Raw genomic sequence first — 21,039 nt, 5'->3', positions numbered from 1 at the left:
GTTGTGAGCCTGCTTCTTCCTCTCCCACTCCCCCTGCTTGTGTTCCCTCTCTCACTGGCTGTCTCTATCTCTGTCGAATAAATAAATAAAATCTTTAAAAAAAAAAAAAAGTAAAGAAAGAATTGTCTCAGGCCAGGACATCTTCTTTTTGGTGGGAAGGGAACCAGCAGGGATTTATCATGCAGATGATCTTACTAGTGCTCATCAGATTTCACATTGACTGTTAAAAGGTCACATTCCTGGGAAAGGTTGAAACTGTAATGGGCTTGGTTTGCCGTTGTGGAGGGTGAATGACTCCAATTTGGTCTTGTTTTTTCTTTTTAGTAGAAGCGACCAATGCAGGCAGACATTAGACATAAAGATCTGTAAGGACTTGGTAGGAAAAAGCAAGCTTATGCTTGGGAGCTTCAATTAATAAGGAATTCTAATAAGAATTTGGGTTGGGGTAGTAAATCAGTTAAAGTAACAAGGTTTTTTAATATAAGTTTCTTTGGCTTTGAATTCCCCTCTCTGATAAGGATGTCTCTCGGCCTCCTGGTGCAGGAAGGGTGCTTTTCACATGGGACATTATTTCCTGCTTTTGGAGGATCAAGAGGGTCAAAGTGTTCTTGTATGGATTGTTTCTTATATAACTTTAATTCAGAATAATCAGTATGCCACTGTGTCATATCTTGGGGCAGCCTGCCGTAGGCCCTAGCACATCCTAGAATTCAGAAGCAGATGCAAAACTGGTCAATATCTACAGAAAATAATCCATCCCATCCACTAAACTATTAATTTGCATTTTGATAGATATGAATCATTTACATCGTTATCATTTTCCTACAATTCACAGAATTGTAAAATAGCTCAAACACATTGAAAGGCATAAGCTCCCAGGGAATCAGATAACCTGGAAGGGTGCACCAGATGGGACACCCAGAAGATAATTTTGTTTGGTTCATTTCACAGTTTTTCACTAATTTCTCTGACAGAAGTAAAGAAATATTCTCTGAGCAGTCTATTAGGAAGCAGAATGTAGATTGCAGACTGACCAAGTCTTCTGAATCAAACGAAAAATGGTCTCTTGTTGCAACAGTGCTTGCTACCCAGGAGATAAGTGATGAGTCATTTGGGATTGCATCTTTTTTTTTTTTTTTTTTTTTTTTAAAGATTTTATTTATTTATGTGACATAGAGACAGCCAGCGAGAGAGGGAACACAAGCAGGGGGAGTGGGAGAGGAAGAAGCAGGCTCCCAGCGGAGGAGCCCGATGTGGGACTCGATCCCGGCACGCCGGGATCACGCCCTGAGCCGAAGGCAGATGCTTTAACGACTGCGCTACCCAGGCGCCCCTGGGATTGCATCTTTTAAGTACAAGAGTACTGATCTTTATTGGGGAAAGAACAATCGAAGGGAAATTTGATGAAATTTGCCTTGGGGAGAGGAAGAGGATTAATTTAGCTGGCATTTCAATTACAAAATGTTCAGCTGCAGATCAAAACTATTGAGGGAAAAAAAGGAACTTCACAAAACTTTCTTAATTCAGACTCCCTAATTCAGATTTCATAATGAATTTTCACATAAGGTGTCATGATTACTTTTATTTTTTATTTTTTAATAGGTGTATTGAGATATAATTCACATACCATGGAATTCACCTATTTAAAATGTATAATATGTTTTGTTATATTCACAAAATGTGTAACCATGATCATAATCTAATTTTCATTCCCCCTAAAAGAAACTTGGGACCTATTAATAGTTACTCCCCACTCCCACCCTACACTGTCCCCACAAGCCCTAAGAAATCACTAATCTACTTTCTGTCTCTATGGATTTACCTGTTCTGGATATTTCATATCAATGGAATCATATGGTATGTGTTTTGTGACTGAATTCTTTCACTTACCACTTGGCATAATATTGTCAAAGTTTACCCATTAGTACTTTATTGTTTTTATTGCCAAGTAATACTCCATTGTATGGAAGTGATGTTGTGATTTTTAATAGATATATATTTGGTCTTCGCTCCCATTTCTGGCCCAGAGCTCCTAAAAACCTTGGAATTTCCTGGGGCACCTGGTTGGCTCAGTCCGTGGAGCATCCAGCTCTTGGTTTCGGCTCAGGTCATGATCTCATAGAGAGATCAACCCCCGCATCGGCCTCTGGGGAGCCTGCTTGAAGATTCTCTCACTCTGTCCCTCCTCCCACTGGCATGTGCATGAGTGCGTGTGTGCAAGCTCTATCTCTTTCTCTCTCTCTCTCTCAAATAAATAAATCTTAAAAAAAAAAAACACCTTGGAATTTCCTAAGAGTATGATAAAAGTGGCTGTCCTTTGTTATGTTAATGAGGTGGATTTTGGAAAACACCTAAGGATGGGGGCTGGTTGCCAGGGAAGCCAGCCATGTGGTTGGAGGGTTGGAACTTTCAGTCCCACCTACTGACCTCAGGGGAGAGGAGGGGGCTAGAGGTTGAATCAGTTGCCAATGGCCAGTTCTTTAATCAATCATGCCTATGTAATGAAGCCTCCATAAAAACATGAAAGGATGGGCAGATTCAGAGAGCTTCTGGGTTTGTGAACAAATGGAGGTGCTTGGGAGAGTGGTTAGTTGGGAGAGAGCATGGAAGCTCTGTACCCTTTCCCCACACCTTGCTCTGTGCATCTCTTCCATCTGGCTGTTCTTGAGTTATATCATTTTGTTTTTAAAGATTTTAGTTATTTATTTGAGATAGAAATAGCGAGAAGAGAGAGCACGAGCAAGGGGCAGAGGGAGAGGGAGAAGCATACTCTCCACTGAGCGGGAGACCAACGCGGGGCTAGATCCCAGGACCCACCCGAGATCATGACCTGAGCCGAAGGCAGACACTTAACCAACTGAGCCACCCAGGCCCTCCGAGTTCTATCCTTTTATAATAAATTGGCTATTTAGTAGGAAAAAAAAAAAGAAAAAATGTTTTGCTGTGCTCTGTGAGCTGCTCTAGCGAATTAATTAAACCTCTTTCAGTTAATTTCTGAGGGAGTCATGGGAACCCTTAATTTATAGCCAGTTGGTCAGATGTACCTGGAACAACCTGGACGTGGCATCCCGAGTTGGAGGGGATTGTTAGAGCCTCCAATCTGTAGCCAGTCAGTCAGAAGCATAGATAACACCCTGGGATTGCAAATGCTGTCTGAAATGGGGTGAGGGAGCAGGACTGAACCCTTTTTTTTTTTTAAAGATTTTATTTATTTATTTGACACAGAGAGAGACAGCCAGCGAGAGAGGGAACACAAGCAGGGGATGTGGGAGAGGAAGAAGCAGGCTCCCAGTGGAGGAGCCTGATGTGGGGCTCGATCCCAGAACGCTGGGATCATGCCCTGAGCCGAAGGCAGACGCTTAACGAGTGCGCCACCCAGGCACCCCAGGACTGAACCCTTAACCTGTGGAATCTGAAGCTATCTTGGGGTAGATAGTGTTAGAATTGAGTTGAACACCAGCAGGTTGTCAGAATTGCTTACTGTTCTGTGGGAGCCATCCCCCAGCCCCCACAACACACTAATTGGAATTGGGCCCAAGAACACTAAAGAGTGAATGTACCAAATCTTTTTTTTTTTTTTAACTTTTTTTTTTTTTGAAGATTTTGTTTATTTATTTGACAGAGAGAGAGACAGCCAGCGAGAGAGGGAACACAAGCAGGGGGAGTGGGAGAGGAAGAAGCAGGCTTCCAGCAGAGGAGCCTGATGCGGGGCTCAATCCCATAATGCCGGGATCATGCCCTGAACCGAAGGCAGATGCTTAACGACTGAGCCACCCAGGTGCCCCTGTTTTTTTTATTTTTAAGAGAGGGAGTGCACAAGTGGGGGAGAGGCAGAGGGAGAGGGAGAAGCAGACCTCCAGCTGAGCAGGGAGCCCGACTCGGGGCATCGATCCCAGGACCCTGAGATCATGACCTGAGCCAAAGGCAGACGCTTAACCAACTGAGCCACCCAGGCACTCCAAAGTGTTTTTTGTTGTTGTTATTTTTTTTTAAATATTTATTTATTTATTTGAGAGAGAGAGAGCGGGAGGTGGGATGTGAAGGGGCAGAGGGAGAGGGAGAGAGAGAATCTGAAGCAGACACCCTGGTGAGCATGGAGCCTGACCCTGGGCTTGATTATAGGACCCTGAGATCATGACCTGAGCAGAAATTAAGAGTCAGACACTCAACCAGCTGAGCCACCGAGGTGTCCCTGTGTGCAAGTTCTTTTATTTTTTTTTTAAATTTTATTTATTTATTTGAGAGAATGAGAGAGTGAGCACCAGTGGGGGGAGAGGCAGACAGAGAGGGAGAAGCAGGCTCCCTGCTGAGTAGGGTGCCTGTTGCAGGGGTTGATCCCAGGACCCCGGGATCATGACCTGAGCCAAAGGCAGATGCTTAACAGACTGAGTCACCCAGGTGCCCCTGTGTGTAAGTTTTTATGTAGATTTATGTTTTCATTTCTCTTGGGTATATACCAGGAGTCAAATTGCTGGATCATATGGCAACACAATTTTTAGCTTTTTGAAGAATTGCTCAACTGTTTTCCAAAGCAGCTGTATCATTTTACATTCATATCAGCAGTGTATGAGGGTTCCAATTTTCCACATCCTCTACAACACTTGTTATTGTCTATCTTTTTGATTATAGCTATCCTAGTGGGTGTGAACTGGTATCTCATAGTAGTTTTGATTTGCATTTCCTGGATGACTAAAGATCTTCAGCATCTTTTCATGTGCTTATTGGTCATTTGTATATCTTCTTTGGAAAAATGTCTATTCAAATCCTTTGCCCATCTTTTTAGCTAGTAATCTTTTTATTATTGAGTAGTAGGATTTTTTTGCATATTCTGGATACCGGTCAGATATATGATTTGCAAATGTTTTCTCTTATTCTTTGGGTTTATTTTTGCTTTTTTTGATGGTGTACTTTGAAGCACACAATTATTAATCTTGATGATGTCTGATTTATTTATTTTTCTTTTGTCACTTGTGTTTTTGGTGTTATATCTGAGAAATCATTCCTAACCAGAGGGCATGAAAATATATGCCTATGATTTCTTTTAAGTGTTTTATAGTTTTAGCTTTTACATTAGGTCTATGATCCATTTTAAGTTAATTTTTCTGTATAGTGTGAGGTAGAGGTCCTGCTTCACTCTTTTTCATGTTGTCCCATCTCCAGGTGTGGAAAACAACTATCTTTTCTCTACTTGTCATTCTTGTCAAGAATCAATTGACCATAAGTGTAAGGGCTTATTTCTTGACTTGAAATTCTATTCCATTATTATAAATATATATGTAATCCGTATGCCAGTTCTACAGTTCTGTCTTGATTACTGTAACTTTGCAGTAAATTTAGAAATTGGAAAATGTGCGTTTTCCAACTTTGTTCTCCAGATTCTTTTGGCTATTATGTTTTTTGTTTTTTGGTGGTTTTTTTTTTTTTTTTTTTTGCATTTCTATATGAATTTTAGGATCATTTGTTAGTTTCTGAGGAAAAAAAGGCAGTTGGGATTTTGATAGGAAGTGCATTAAACTTAGAGATCTAAAGAATAATGAAAAGATTTGCTAAACTGAATTGTTATTTTCTGATACTTGAACTATATCCAGTCTCATGTAAACTGTTAACTATGTTTATTTTACTTTATTAAGTAGAGTAGATCTGTTAAGACCTTTGCTGATAGCACATTGGCATTGATTTATTTATAATGCACATTTCACAAACGTGTTAAAATTTCCCTCCCTAGTTAGTTCAATTTACAGTCGAATAGTTTTATAGACTATGTATGGAAAGGCAAAGGATGGGGATAAGATTTTTTGTAAAAGTAGTGTAACACAACCTGGTAATGAAAGGACTCGTCTTTTGACTGTATATTCATGTTCCAAAGTGTTTTATTTCATGTTCTAATGTGCTTCATCAAGCACAAGATGTTAAATAGATTGGTAGTTTTTATTGAGTTTTCCCCATAACTATGTAAACAGATGTAATGAATTTTACTGCCAAAAATTGTTTTCAGGGAGATTAAATTTCTTTTTTTTATTCAAATGTTATGAGATTGGGAAGTGCTGTTTTAATAAAGAGAGGGGTTTTTTGGTTTCTTTTGAACATAACCTCAAGATCTTATTGTCTTCATAAAACCAAATATGAAGCTTAGAACTGGATCACTTGGCCTTTTCTTTTCTTATCTCCTCCCAATTCAGAATTCTTGCATCTCTTAATAGCCAGCATTTTCTTAGATCTGCAGTTGGGCTCAACACATTCAAGCTTCAGCACAATCCTCTTTGTAGTTTTAGGTCTTTTTTCTGGAAAATCGGCTTAGTCTGCCTATTATAGCCACTCTGCTTCCTGTCATAATGCTGCTTTCCCTGGGCATACAGAGAATCCTTGTCCTTCTTGTGTCACTTTGTGGGGTTGGTGCTCGCCACAGTTCTTATAGAAAGTCCAGCGGGTTTTAGGAACATTTACCATGTTTGCGAGAGCACTATCAGCAGGGAAAAGCAATAATGAATACTTTGAATGAACCCATTATAATCACCCCAAACTCCAGAAAAGCCAATGTATTTGAATGAGAGACAGAGTTACTTTTTTTTTTTTTTTAAGATTTTATTTATTTGTCAGAGAGAGAGAGTGTGTACAATCAGGGGGAGCAGCAGGCAGAGGGAGAACCAAGCTCCCTGCTGAGCAAGGAGCCCAACGTGGGACTCGATCCAAGGACTGACCCTGGGATCACGACCTGAGCTGAAGGCAGATGCTTAACCGACTGAGCCACCCAGGCGTCCCCAGAGTTACTTTTAAGAATCTAGAATTATAAATTCAGAGTATGTCTCATGTATATCTGAGATTATGCTTGATTTCATAAAGAAATTGTCACATCAAGTAATTTATTATTTAAGATGCTATAAATTAATGTGGAATATAAAAGCAGTTATTACAGACATAAGTCTTAAAAATATTGACCACAAAGCTGTCACTCATAATCCTACCAAGAAAATGAAAGACATTTAGGCTGCAAAGACAAACTCAAAATACCTATGACCCAGACTGGTTTGGCTTTGAAGCAGGTTGGACTTTCACAGCTACACAGAGAGAAAGTGGGGCATAATGAGCCAGGCAGGACTTGAGCTTGTATACGTGACCCAACAAGAAGGAGGGATTAACATCACAGTGCCTTAAAGAAACCATAGACTTGAACTGAGTTGACATTGAATTCTCGAAACTGGCTAGAATTTGTAATCAGAAAAAAATCATGTTAAAGCTTGTTCTCCAAAAGGTAGCACCATTTGGTATTGTGAAACTGTGAAGTACAAGAATAACTTGGGGACATGGCAGCATGAATGACCTGAAAAAGTCTCATTCATGTAATTAGGAAAGTGATATGCTTTGCTCAGAACAGTTCTGGTCCCCTAGGGGCTTGGGAACTGAGGCAATGGGTTCATCATGTAACCTATTCAAATGAACTTTGTTAGCCTGGTTAAGAAGGCTGTACATCATGGGTGTATCGAGGCCAAAATTTTCCCCAAGCATATGTGGCCTGTCGTGGCTCATTTGGTTCCCACTCTTCCTGCTGGTGGTGAGAAGATTCTTCACAAAGTCTTGCCTTAGACATGACTAGATGGTGCTGAAAGTATTGACACATTTAGTTGGGTTAGACATGGGCTGATCTTTCTCATTGGGGTAACTAGAACCAGAATGAACCTGTTTTTATTTAATTATTAATTGATTATTAATTGAAAGAATGCTTAGTGAGCACTAAGATTTGGAGATATGGAGATGAATGGAACCTAGGGCTCCTGGTCTGGTGGGGAGACCCACATGCCAGATTTCTGGAAGAATGCTGCTATCATTCAGTGAGTGAAGGATTAAGGAAGAATAAGTTTTGGAGAACAGTGTTTCATTTGGAGATACTGAGTCAGGGAAGCCTGTGGAATATCCAAGTAGACATACCTGGTGGACATTTGGAACTATATCTGAATCCCAGGAGAGAAGTCCAAATGGGAAGTCTAGCTTTGTGAGTCATCATTTTACATATGCTAATTGAAGTCACTGGCATTGATTAAGTCACACAGAGATTGTATAGAGTAAGAAGAGAGAAGAATTAGAGCTGAATTCCTTGAGAATCCTTCCATTTCAGTGGTGACATCTGATGAATACTATTGTCTAAATACACATTGCTCTCACATTGAATTTACATTTGAAAAGCAAGAATAAACTTGCAAAACACATTCAAAAGGAGATTATCACAGCAACTACAGACATTGGACGTTTTGAAAGTAAAATTTAAAATTCAGGCCAATAATAAAATCCAAAGTATCTTCAGAATCAAAGAGGAAGTTAAAGCATTAGCTATATTAAGGGAATAATATAGATAATGCAGCCAGAGTTTCTGAACTCAAAGTAAGCTCTAATAACTTTGTTCTCATGGGAACTATGGGATATAATATTTGAAGTCAGAACTGTTTGCAATTCATGGTTGAGATCAATATAGAACTCTCAAGGAACAAAAGGGCCATTCAAACAAAAACAAGGCAAATTAAGAGGTTATTTGGGATCCAGACTTATTGATATCCTTGACTGAGATGGGTTGAATTCTTAAATAAATCTCAGTTATCTATATTATGGCATAATAAACTTCCTCAAAACTTAGTGGATTAAGACAATAACAACTTCTTATTTCTCATGGATTCTGTGAGTTGCCTGGGCTCCACAAGGTAGTTTTTCTGCTACATGTCGTGTTGGCTGTATTCACCTGGGAGCTCAGCTGGGGCTGGAATGTCCAAGATGGTATCACATACACATCTGGGCTTTGCTGGAATGATTGGGGTTTGACTCGGCCTCTCTCTTCTTCTTTAGTGGCTTAGCCTGAGCTTTTTAACCTGTCAGCTGATTCCTAAAAACACAAAAGCAGAAACTACAAGTTTTCTTTTTTAAAAGATTTATATATTTATTTTGGAGAGAGAGAGAGAGTGCATGCACAAGAGGGAGGGGCAGAGGGAGAGGGAGAAAGAATTCCAAACAGACTCCACACTGAGTGCAGAGCCCGATGCAGGGCTTGATCTCATGACCCTGAGATCATGGTCTGAGCTGAAACCAAAAGTTGGCTGCTCAACGGACTGCCATCCAGGCACCCCAAAGCTACAAGTCTTCTTAAGGCCTTAAAGTTCTTGTAGTTCTTAGGAGTACTAGAATGTCACTTTGGTCTCATTCTGTTGACCAAAGCAAGTTAGAAGACCAGTCCAGGGGAAAATAGGCTCCACCTCTTGATGGAAGGAGTGACATGTGTGTACAAGGATAAAGGGAATTTTTGGTGGTCATCTTTGGAAATGATCCACCACAAGAGTTGATTTCCCTTTTCAACTTGGCTGCAAGTCTGAGTACTCAGGATATGCTTGGTCCTCACTTCCAGATGAAAACTAAGAGTTCCTGGTGGTATTGTTGTTCCTATAACTTTCTAATATACTTTGCTGAAAAAAATCCACTGAAAGGAAGTTCATAAAAACTTATAGGGCCTTCTCAAAACAGACCTTTGCCACTAAGTTACCTACATTTCTCTCTCTTTTCCTTCCTCTCAGTGTTCCCCAGCTTTCTTTCAGAATCTTGGTCTTCTAATAATGTAAAGGAATTGTTATGTTGTGAAATTCTATGATAACAACTTTTCCAGGTACGTGGTGGAAGTGTTGGTGGTGCTGGGAGTAGAGGAGGAATATGTTGAGAGAGTTATTTCAAGGGTGGCAGAGCAGGTGCTTTGGGGGACGTGATCCATATCATTAACTGGGTGTTCAAGGGTGCCAGTCACCAGTGATGAGGGAGCAGAAGGGAAGCTGAGGGCAAAGCACAGCCTAACACCCGGCAACCCTCTCCCCTAGGTGGGATATGTGTGACATTCCCCAGGCATTCCTGGCTGCCCTAGAACAAAGGAAAGGGAAAAACAGATGGTTAACTGATAGAGATCACAGTCATGCAGGACATGAGTCTCCATCATTTCACAACTGTTTTAATGATTTACAAGAAAAAAGCAATCTTCAGAACTTATAGACTCAGTTTCCTGGAGCCCTAACATCACTCTCCCCTCTATAGGTTAGAAATTCTTATATAATCAGTCACTTCTCACAACCCCAGTCCAGCTCTTTCTGCCCATGGGTCCTGTCCCTGTGCTTTAATAAAAGCATCTTTTTGCACCAAAGACATCTCAAGAATTCTTTCTTGGCTGTTGGCTCCGAACCCCACCACTTCAAACCACATCAATCACTGTCCTTCGTCAGATGTGAAGTAGGTATGTACCTCCGTCAGGAATCTGGAGCTTGGCCATAGGTCTCAAGTAGATAAGGGAGGTTTGAAAAAGAATGAGGTTCGACTTGTGAACATTGGCATTTTTCCTGGGTGCTGAAGAGCTGGCAGAGCTTGGTGGTCACATAGCTTAGAGTCAGATGAAGAACTGGAAAGAATGACTCTCAGGTGAAAGTATGACATTCACAGCCTTTGGTCTTTTCTTTCTTGCAACAAAGTTTTCCAAAAAGGCCCAGGTTGAGGAGAGAAAGGGCAGGCAGAAAGAGAGAGAGAGAAGTGTAGCGGTATAGTGGTTTGTAGCACAGACTTTGTGATATTTTAGGAGGTGATATGTGTGATGTTTTGTGGAAAAGAGAAATAGTCAAGGGGGCAGGATGGTGGGATTAAACATCATGGATGAGAGAGTGACTTCTCAGATAGGACAGGGAAAAGCTGCTAGGAATTTTGGGATGCCTGAAAACTGGAGAGGAAGAGGGTCCTGAAAGAGTAGGTTTTAGTAAGAGTTGTGTGGTCTGTGTAGTTGTATCCCTTTATGTAGAGATTGGGGTTCCTGGTTGGAAGATGCTTATTTAACAGTGGTACCTCTCAGGCTCATTGCGTTGATGATATTACCTATCTTAGGGAACTTTGGACCCCAAATCTGTACTTGGGAAAATTGACTCTTTTTGCACTACTCTTATCTTCTGCTTTTATTTCTCCTGGGGGTTTCTAATGTATTTTTGGGAAATGTCAGTCTGTATCCACTCTGCCATAGAAATACAAAGAAAAATATTTTCTCTGAGTCATTGTTCAGCTAAAGAGTGTGAGGGAGAAAAGTACTGTGGGAAAAGGTATAGGGGCCATCAAAATGAGATAACAAAAAGGTGAATACAAAGCTAAAGAGTGAGAGGGTTGTTTTCTTTTTTTTCTTTTTTTAAAGATTTTATTTATTTATTTGACAGAGAGAGAGACAGCCAGCTAGAGAGGGAACACAAGCAGGGGAGTGGGAGAGGAAGAAGCAGGCTCATAGCGGAGGAGCCTGATGTGGGGCTCGATCCCATAATGCCGGGATCACGCCCTGAGCCGAAGGCAGACGTCCAACCGCTGTGCCACCCAGGCGCCCCTGTTTTCTTACCACAAGTTATCATTTTGCTGCTGTTAAATCCCAGTCAAGAGCCTTTCTCTGCCTTTAAGGATTTTATCTGAGTGTTGTTTTCTTATGGCAATGGTTCTCACTATAGCAGCGAGGGCCATGTTTAGTTTAGACAAGTTCCATGTATGATGCTGATATTCTGACACTGCACTCTGGTGGTTTTGCTCCTCTCTCTCTGATGATTCTTTCTCTGCCTCTGTGGTTGCATCTTCCATCCAGTGTTGGGGTTCTTCAGGGCTCAGTTCAGACCTTCCTCTCTTACCACTCTGTCCCTTCCTCCTAGGCCGTCTCATCTATGCCCATAACTTCGATAATTATCTATAAGCCCATGATGGGATGGTCAAACTTAACCAAACTGACATCATCAGTTTTGAACCTCATCTAATGAATGACAGCACTGTTCGTTTGATTCCAGAAACCTAGGATTTATCCAGGCTATTTCTCTCCTTCATTCTTTACTGTGGTCTATTATCAAACCCTACTAACTGTATCCTTTAAATACCTCTCAGATCTCTGTCCTTTTTCTCTATTTCCACAGCCAGCTCCCTAGGTCAAGCTAGAACTATCACCCAGACCAGTGTGGTAGACTCCTAATTGGTCTCCCAGTGTCCACCCTGGTCTCTTTCCAATCCAGTCTTCACACTGAAGCCAGAATCATCTTTTCAAAATGCAAATTTGATTACATCACCCCTCCACTTCTTGACCTTAAAGTTCTTCAGTGATTTTCCATTGTTCTATATTAAAAACCACATAGTCTTACATAGTCCTGGTCTTGCTTACCGCTCCACCTCTTCTCAGAGTACTTCATCATTCTCTGTGTCATAGCCAAACTGGCCTTTTTTCAATTCTCTGAAAATACCATGCATTTTCTGTAACAGGGTCATAGCACACATTGTCCCCACGCCACCCCTCCAGTGCTTCACAAATCTTACTTGTGTTTTAGATCCCAGCTCAGGTGTCACTTCCACAGGGAAGCCTTCCCTAGATTACTGTCTTTTATAACCATTTCTTTACTTCACAGCACTCATTCCATTTGTAATCATATACTTACTTGGGTAATTATTTGGCCATGAGCCCCATGAGAGCAGGTGCCAATTGGCAGGGTACACAACAAATACTAGTTAAATAAATGTTTGTTGATAAATGTGTAGCATTTGAATTTGGAGTCATGGAGATTGGTTGGGGGCAGGGAGAGGAGAGAAAAGGTATCTCATCCAGGTGACAAAAGATCATTGAATATCCAGAGACAGGAAAGTGAGTGGGATCATATACACAAGAGCAAGTAATGTTAAAAGGCTATTCTTGGTAACTATTGCTCAAATGATATCACAATTAGTACTCAAATAATTGCATGATGTTTCAGTGTTTAGATAAATATAATTTCCTTCACCATTTCCCTATTGGATATTTAGGTTGTTTCCCCTGTTTTCGTTACCATGCAGAGCACTGTAGTCAACTCTTATACATTCATATGCTATAATTCACACTCTTTTTTTTCTCACTGCTTGACTCCATGAGTACAAGCAAGCTATTCAGGACTTCTTTAGGTCTACCCTTGCTTTAAAAAATACCTGTAGTTCCATAAATCCATAAATACAGTGGTTAATCAGTAAAAATTGCTAACTTTACTGATTGATAAGGCATTATCACACTTAAACAGCCATCTCATTATACATCTACTAAATGTTCTAGCATTTTGAAATTGTGCCAGGCTTATTTCAAGAAGTCAACGTGAAACTACTGGGCTAAAGCAGAAGAATGTGTGGGAAGGACGAGAAATAGCTGAGTAGGTGGAAAGAATCAGAATGAGAGAATGAAGTAGACAAAGGGCAATGGTTAATAGTAATTAGTAAATATCAAAAGCAAATAAGGATAAGACATGCTTAATGATTGTGCTAGAGGTAGAGTAGGCAAAGCACAAGTAAAGGGTCCAATTATTCTTCAAGGGCTACTTGGTCAAGTTAACTGGAAAATGTGACAAACTAAATCATAAAGACAAAGGTGAAAGATGAAAGCTGTGTTTAAAATTCCCATCAATTGCATGTCCAGCAGAGGATGAGTGTTCAAGTGAGCCACCTTGGGCAGTTGAACAGCTTTACTTGTCAAAACCATTAGCCATGAACCTTACTTAAGAAATGAGGCAGTTACCTTTAGCAAGCTGCTTTTCCAAAAGGAGAATCAACCCTAGATGGTCATTGATTAACTTGAGCAATACTTGACAACTACTACTGCTACTACTACTTCTTCTTTTCCTTTTTCTTCTTCTTCCTCTCCTCCTCCCCCGTCGTCGTCGTCTTCTTCTTCTTCTTCTTTAAACACTTGACTTTCCTCACAGTTGCAAGGCAAAATTCATGGAAAATGGATGAAAGCTTATGCCACAATTTATCAGTCCAATAGCCAGTGGTTCTGGAATATGTGATATGAAAAGCCCTGGACTCTTGTTTTAGTTTTTAAAACATCAAGAGATCATGCTGGAATGGTTAGACATACCTATTTGTACAATCTTATTTCACAATTTCTGGAGCCATTGGGGTGCCTGGGTGGCTCAGTTGGTTAAGCATCTGAGTCTTGATTTCAGCTTAGGTCATGGTCTCAGGGTCCTGGGATCAAGCCCCATGTCGGGCTCCCGGCTCAGTGGGGAGTCTGCTTGTCTCCCTCTCCCTCTGCCCCTCCCCCCACTTGCTTGCAAGCTCTCTTTCTCTCTAATAAATAAATAAATCTTTAAAAAATTTAATAAAGAAGAATTCCTGGAGCCATCAGATAAGTACAATTTCTTTACATTTTATAAACAATATGTATTTTTTCTAATCATAAAAATATTACATGATTATTGGAAAACAGGAAGGGTATAATAAACTTCGAAGAAGCAGAATCATCCTCTACTCCACCATAATCAATCCAGTTATCTAGGGGCCATTTTTGAATGTTTTCTTCCTGTCTTTTAAAGTACATTTTTATTTTTTTTTTTAAGATTTTATTTATTTATTTGAGGGAGAGAGAGAATGAGCAGGGGGAGCAGCAGGCAGAGGGAGAGGGAGACGCAGGCTCCCTGAGGAGCAGGGACCCCAATGCGGGGCTTGATCCCAGGACTCTGGGATCATGACCCGAGCCGAAGGCAGACACTTAAATGACTGAGCCACCCAGGCACCCCTTAAAATACATTTTTAAAACAGAGTTGAGATCACACAACATCTAACATACAAGATCTGTTTTCATTCTAAAGCGATTCTAATTTATTTACCAAAGAACAACCATATATTATGAAAGCTATGATCTGAACCAAATAGATACTTTGATAAAATCAGGTCAGTAACGTCTTGTTTTGTCTAAACTGTAACTTAACACCTTTCTTTCCTCATCCTGTTTGTTAAGCTTTGAATGTCCATGGCTCCTTTCTTCCCTTCCAAAGCTTCTCCTCCTTGACTTTGCATATCTGTATTGATTTTTTTGTTTATCTATTGTCCACTAAATTCAGTAATTCATTTTTTTGATGTCTTGTTTTCTGAATTTTTAAGGATTATACATCTTATCTCACCTTATTCTTTGATGGCAGGGGACATCCATTACACAGTTTTTATACCTGTCCTAGTAAGTAGTGAACAGCCAGGCATATAGTAGGTGCTGAAGAAATATCTAGAGTTAAGACCAAAAGTGTTTTAGTGAATGGTTGCATGAGAAGGTGTAATGGTTGAACTGCCCAGACCTATGCAAACAAAGAAAAGCTATAGTTGCATCGTCCAATATGGCAGCCACTAACCAACCATATGTGGCTATTGAGCACCTGAATTATGGCTATTATGAATTGAGATGTGCTGTAAATGTAAAATACACATTGGATTTTGAAGATTTAGTATACAAAAAAAATATATATATATATATAAAATACCTCAGTATTTTAAAAGTTGCTTATTTGTTGAAATGAAAATATTTTGGACATGTTGAGTTGAAAAAATATATTATTAAAATGAATTTCATCTCTTAACTTTTTACCTTTTTTAACATGCTACTAGAAAATGTAAAATTACATATGTGGCTTGTGATATATCTATATTTATATATGTCCTATATGCAATAAAATTAATATTTGAGGTCATCCTTTCTACAGGGCAGAAATTTATTATATTTCTACCAGACAAGATTAATTTGCATTTCATTAAAAAATTTTTTAGATCTTTTTTTATTTTTATTTTTTAAGATTTTACTTATTTATTTGAGAGAGAGAGAGAGACAGAGAGAGAGCATGAATGGAGAGAGGGGCAGAGGGAGAGGGAGAAGCAGACTCCTGGCCAACTAGGGAGCCTGATGCGGGGCTCCATCCCAGGACCCTGGGATCACAACATGAGTGGAAGACAGAGGCCTAACTGACTGAGCCACCTAGGCACCCCTTAATTTACATTTCAGTCAATGGCAATGATTTTCATTACTGACAGTTTTCTACAACTTAACTTGTAACCTTACGAAGTTGTAAAATAGGGTGCCTGGGTGGCTCAGTCAATTAAGCATCTGCCTTCGGCTCGGGTCATGATTCAAGGATCCTGGGATTGAGTACCATGTTGGACTCCCTGCTCAGTGAGGAGTCTGCTTCTCCCTCTCCCTCCTGCTTGTGCTCGCTCTCTCCCTCTCTCTCTCAAAGAAATAAATAAAATCTTAAAAAAAAAAAGTTGTAAAATAACCTAATCAGTGGAACATAGTCAGTCAAAGATGCACACCCCTATAGAATTAAATAATCTTGGGAGGGTTGGCTGGAAAATACCCAGCACTCTACTGAAAGGACACTCAGTAATCTTTTACCCATTTCTAAGTCTTTGACAATTTTTTATCAAAGCATGTTTGTATATTCTTTTGTGACCATCCTAAGTGATTATAATAGAATCACTTTTTCTTTTCTAGTTAATATGGGCAAAATTTTTGTGAAATGCATACTTAAGCCAGATATCAATGCTTTAGGAATTATGAAGTTCCTGATAATAAGGAAGATTATTGAGGGTAAAATGTTGAAGGTAATGCAAAAACTTTAAGAAATGTGTAGAATAGAATCAAACACAATTGGAATGATTGAAAATATTAGAATTAAGTGATTGCATTTTGTTATGATTCCCTAGCTTATCATACTGTTGTTGAAAGGAACACAGTTATAATGGAATGGAAACCAGGTTCTTTTTTACTTTTTAATTAGCTGGAAACAAAGCCTGGCTGTTGGTTGACTAGGTCTAGTATAATGTTTTCATCCCCTATTTTTGATTAATCAAAGTGCTATTTCTTTTAAAGGAAATGCATTCTTTTTCAGTTTAAATAAAAAGACTCTGGAGACAGACTTTCAAAAAATAATGGAGCGCTCTTTTTGCAATTCTATGTCTGTTTACTTTGCTATGAAGATTGACAAAATTAATTAGTGGATGTCCGTTGGGAAATGGAACTGTTAAAAAACAAAATTCAACTGAGAAAATTTGAAGATCTAATTGGCTTCATTAAATGATTCATGAATCGGGCAGCCTCCCATCTAGCAAGTAGAGGGGAGCTCCAAAGGGCTACAGAAAGGAAAAGGTTTTTAAAGGCAGGACAGGAATGTCATAAATACAAAAATGAATTATTTCAGGTGAGGTCACCTTCATTTGGCCACAGTGGGGTCTTAGGAGGTGGATTATCTCATCTTCCTTTCAGGGATGGAGAGGAACATGTGACAAATTACCTCATTGGTGTTTGCCAGAAAATTCCTGACCAGTTAAGACTACCTTTCTGTAGGAGGTTGAAAGTGCTGTTAGGTTAGGTATTAGGCCCTGGTTTGGTGACTTGGCCTAAGTGATTCCATTTTGGACCTGTGGTTTTCTTTTAAATAGAACTCACAACCAGTGAAGTGGGTAAGAAAAGTTAACATTGTCATTTTTAACACTTAAAATGTATGTAACATTTAAAAACATAAAAATACAGTTTATTATCAATTTAAACACCTCTGTCTTAGTCCAAAAAGGATTAAAAATGCCCTCCCCAAAAAAGATAACAATGGGGGCGCCTGGGTGGCACAGCGGTTAATCGTCTGCCTTCGGCTCAGGGCGTGATTCTGGCGTTACGGGATCAAGTCCCACATCAGGCTCTTCTGCTATGAGCCTGCTTCTTCCTCTCCCACTCCCCCTGCTGGTGTTCCCTCTCTCGCTGGCTGTCTCTCTCTGTCGAATAAATAAATAAAATCTTTAAAAAAAAAAAAAAAAAAAAAAAAAAAAGATAACAATGATAACTTTTAAGTATTTTTAAATCATTCAGAATTTTAAGTATGGGACTGCCCTTCAGAGTTGATTTCTCCAAACTTTGCTTAATATTTAGTACATGTTCCCTCTACTACTCTGGCTCACATCAAGGCAGTTCCCAGAGGTTTGTTGGTAGTGATGTGAGGGCAGGGAGAGACAGGTAGGTCTGGGTCTTGCCCAGCTCTTACCCCAAGATTCCCCTTTTGGTGCATCCCGGATTCATCTCAGTTTCTCTGGCCCAGTGTTACCAAAATTGAGGACAAGTCTTTGTGTTATTGACATAGGTCCAAAGGACCAAAGAAGCTTTAAAGCTTTGCTTTTCCACTTAATCTCTATAGCATCAAGCTTTCATGCAGAAATTGGCCTGAAAGTTCCCCACTGTGTTTTCATATCTGCAGCAGTTTGGGGTTGTTTAAGTAACAAAAAATTAAATACAGTTCTTAAAGCTTATTTTGCTTAATGTTACGACTGTGTGTACACTGAAAAATTTTACAGAAATTAGAATTATATATAATCATCATTAAAATTGTACATTACAAGAAACAAGTGTTGGTGAGGATGTGGAGAAAAAGGAACCTTTCTGTATGGTTGGTGGGAATGCAAACTGGTGCAGCCACTGTGGAAAAACAGTATGGAGATTCCCCCAAAAATTAAAAATAGAATTACGATGTGATCCAGTAATTGCACTACTGGGTGTTTACCCAAAGAGTATGAAAACACTAATTCAAAAAGATACATGCACCCCCATGTTGATTGCAGCATTATCTACAGTAGCCAAAATATAGAAGCGGTCCAAGTGTCCATCCATAGATGAATGAATAAAGAAGAAGAAGTGGGATATATAAAATATTATATGTGGCATTCAAGAAACAAAACAAACAAAGAAAAAGAGAGACAACAAAAGCAGTGTCTTAAATATAGAGAACAAATTGATGTTTACCAGAAGGGTGGTAGTGGGGGCATGGCTGAAATAGGTGAAGGGTTTAAGGTTACACTTACTGTGATGAGCACTGAGTAATGTATAGAATTATTGAATCACTGTATAGTACACCTGATACTAATATAACACTGCATATTAATTATACTGGAATTAAAAATAAATAAATAAAAGAAAAAATTGTACAACATTGGTGGAGATAAAAGATTATAAGGTTTTTCCTAAATGTATCTACTTAATGCAGTCTCTCTTACTGGAGTGTTCTATTATCAATCTCTCTCCCTATTTATTTAATTATTTGAAAGATTTAGTGCTTTTTAAACATAAAATGAATAGTATTATGATCATCACCATTATTATTACACTAAGAAATATGTACTTGTACATCTTTGGAGAAATGTCTATTTAAATTCTTTACCCATTTAAAAATTGGTATATTTGTCTTTTTATTATTGCACTGTAAGAATTCTTTACCTATTCTAGATGCCAGTCCCTTATTAGGTACATGATTTGTAAAAAATAGTCTCCCGTTTTATGGGTTGTCTTTTTTTTTTTTTTTTAAGATTTTATTTATTTATTCGACAGAGATAGAGACAGCCAGCGAGAGAGGGAACATAAGCAGGGGGAGTGGGAGAGGAAGAAGCAGGCTCATAGCGGAGGAGCCTGATGTGGGGCTCGATCCCATAACGCCGGGATCACGCCCTGAGCCGAAGGCAGATGCTTAACAACTGTGCCACCCAGGCGCCCCTATGGGTTGTCTTTTTACTTTCTTGATGATAACATTTGCAGCACAAAAGTTTTTAATTTTGATGAAGTCCTGTGTATCTATTTCTTCTTTTGCCACTTGTGCTTTTGGTGTCAGATCTAAGAAACTATTGCCTGCTCGGGTAATTAGCTTTAAATGTCTCCTAAAGGCCATAGAAAAAGGCTTAGTGAGCATTTTCAATAATGATGTGTGTATGTGTGTGTGTGTGTTTTAGAGTAGACGTTATGTTTTAGAGCACTTTTAGGTTTATAGCAAAATTGAGCAGAAAGTACAGAGATTTCTTATACACGCCCTGCTCCACACATGCCCAGCCTTGTCCACCATCAACATCCCCCACCAGAGTGGTACATTTGTTAGAATGCTTTGATACATCATTATCACATGAATCAGTTCATAGTTTATATCAGGGTTCACTCGTTGTTGTGCATTCTATGGATTTTGACAAATGTGTAATGACATATATCCATTACTATAATATTACACAGAGTATTTTTACTGCCCTAAAAAATCTGTGCTCCCCCATTCATCCCTCCCCCTTGCCCCTAACTCCTGGTAACCACTGATCTTTTTACTGTTTCCACAGTTTTGCCTTTTTCAGAATGTCATATAGTTGGCATTGTACAGTATGTTGTTTTTTCAGATTGGCTTCCTTCACTTAATAGTATGCATCTAAGTTTCTTTCATGTCTTTTCATAGCTTGATAGATCAATTTTTTAAGCACAAATTAATATTCCTTTGTCTGGATATATGACAGTTTATTCATTCACCTACTGAAAGACATCTTGATTGCTTCCATGTTTTGGCAATTATAAATTATAAATAAAGCTGCTATAAACACCTGTATGTAGGTTTTTGTGTAGACATAAGTTTTCAGATACTTTGAGTAAATACTAGGAGCACAATTGCTGGGTTGTATAAAAAGAGTATGTTTAGTTTTGTATAAAACTGCCAAATTATCTTTCAAGGCGGCTGTACCATTTTGCAATATCCCCAGCAGTGAATGAGAGTTCCTGTTGCTCTACATCCTCACCAGCATTTGGTGTTGTCAGTGTTTTTGATTATGGCCGTTCTAATAGGTATATAGTGGTATCTCACTGTTGTTGGCTCCCTGATGACATAAGATGTTGAGCATCTTTTCATATGCTTATTTGCCTCTGTAGTCTTTTTTTTTTTAAGATTTTATTTATTTATTTGAGAGAGAGAGCACGAGCAGGAGGGAGGGGTGGAGGGAGAGGGAGAAACAGACTCCCCACTGAGCAGGGAGCCCCATGGGGGGACTTGATCCCTGAGTTGAAGGCAGATGCTTAACTCACTGAACCACCCAGGTGCCATGTAGTCTTCTTTGGTGAGGTGTTTGTGTAGATACTTTGCCCATTTTTTAAATTGGGTTGTTCATTTTCTTATTGTTGCTTTTTAAGAGTTTTTTTGTGTATTTTGGGTAATAGTCCTTTCTCAGAGATGTCATTTTCAAATATTTTCTCCCAGTCTGTGGCTTGTCTTCTCATTCTCTTGACATCATTATGTTTTGCTGAATCACTCACTTCACATTCATTTATTAAGAATCTGTTATGGTTCAAGTTCTCTTCAAGGCTCTGAGGATATAAAAGTGATTAGTACATAACCTTGCTATTAGGTGCTTTTAGCCTAATGAAGGAGAAGTACAAATAAATAGGTGATTAGAACATACTTCTAAGGTAAG

Source organism: Ursus arctos, chromosome X (assembly GCF_023065955.2).
Source record: "Ursus arctos isolate Adak ecotype North America chromosome X, UrsArc2.0, whole genome shotgun sequence".
Taxonomy (NCBI): domain Eukaryota; kingdom Metazoa; phylum Chordata; class Mammalia; order Carnivora; family Ursidae; genus Ursus; species Ursus arctos.
This window is presented reverse-complemented; position numbering follows the sequence as displayed.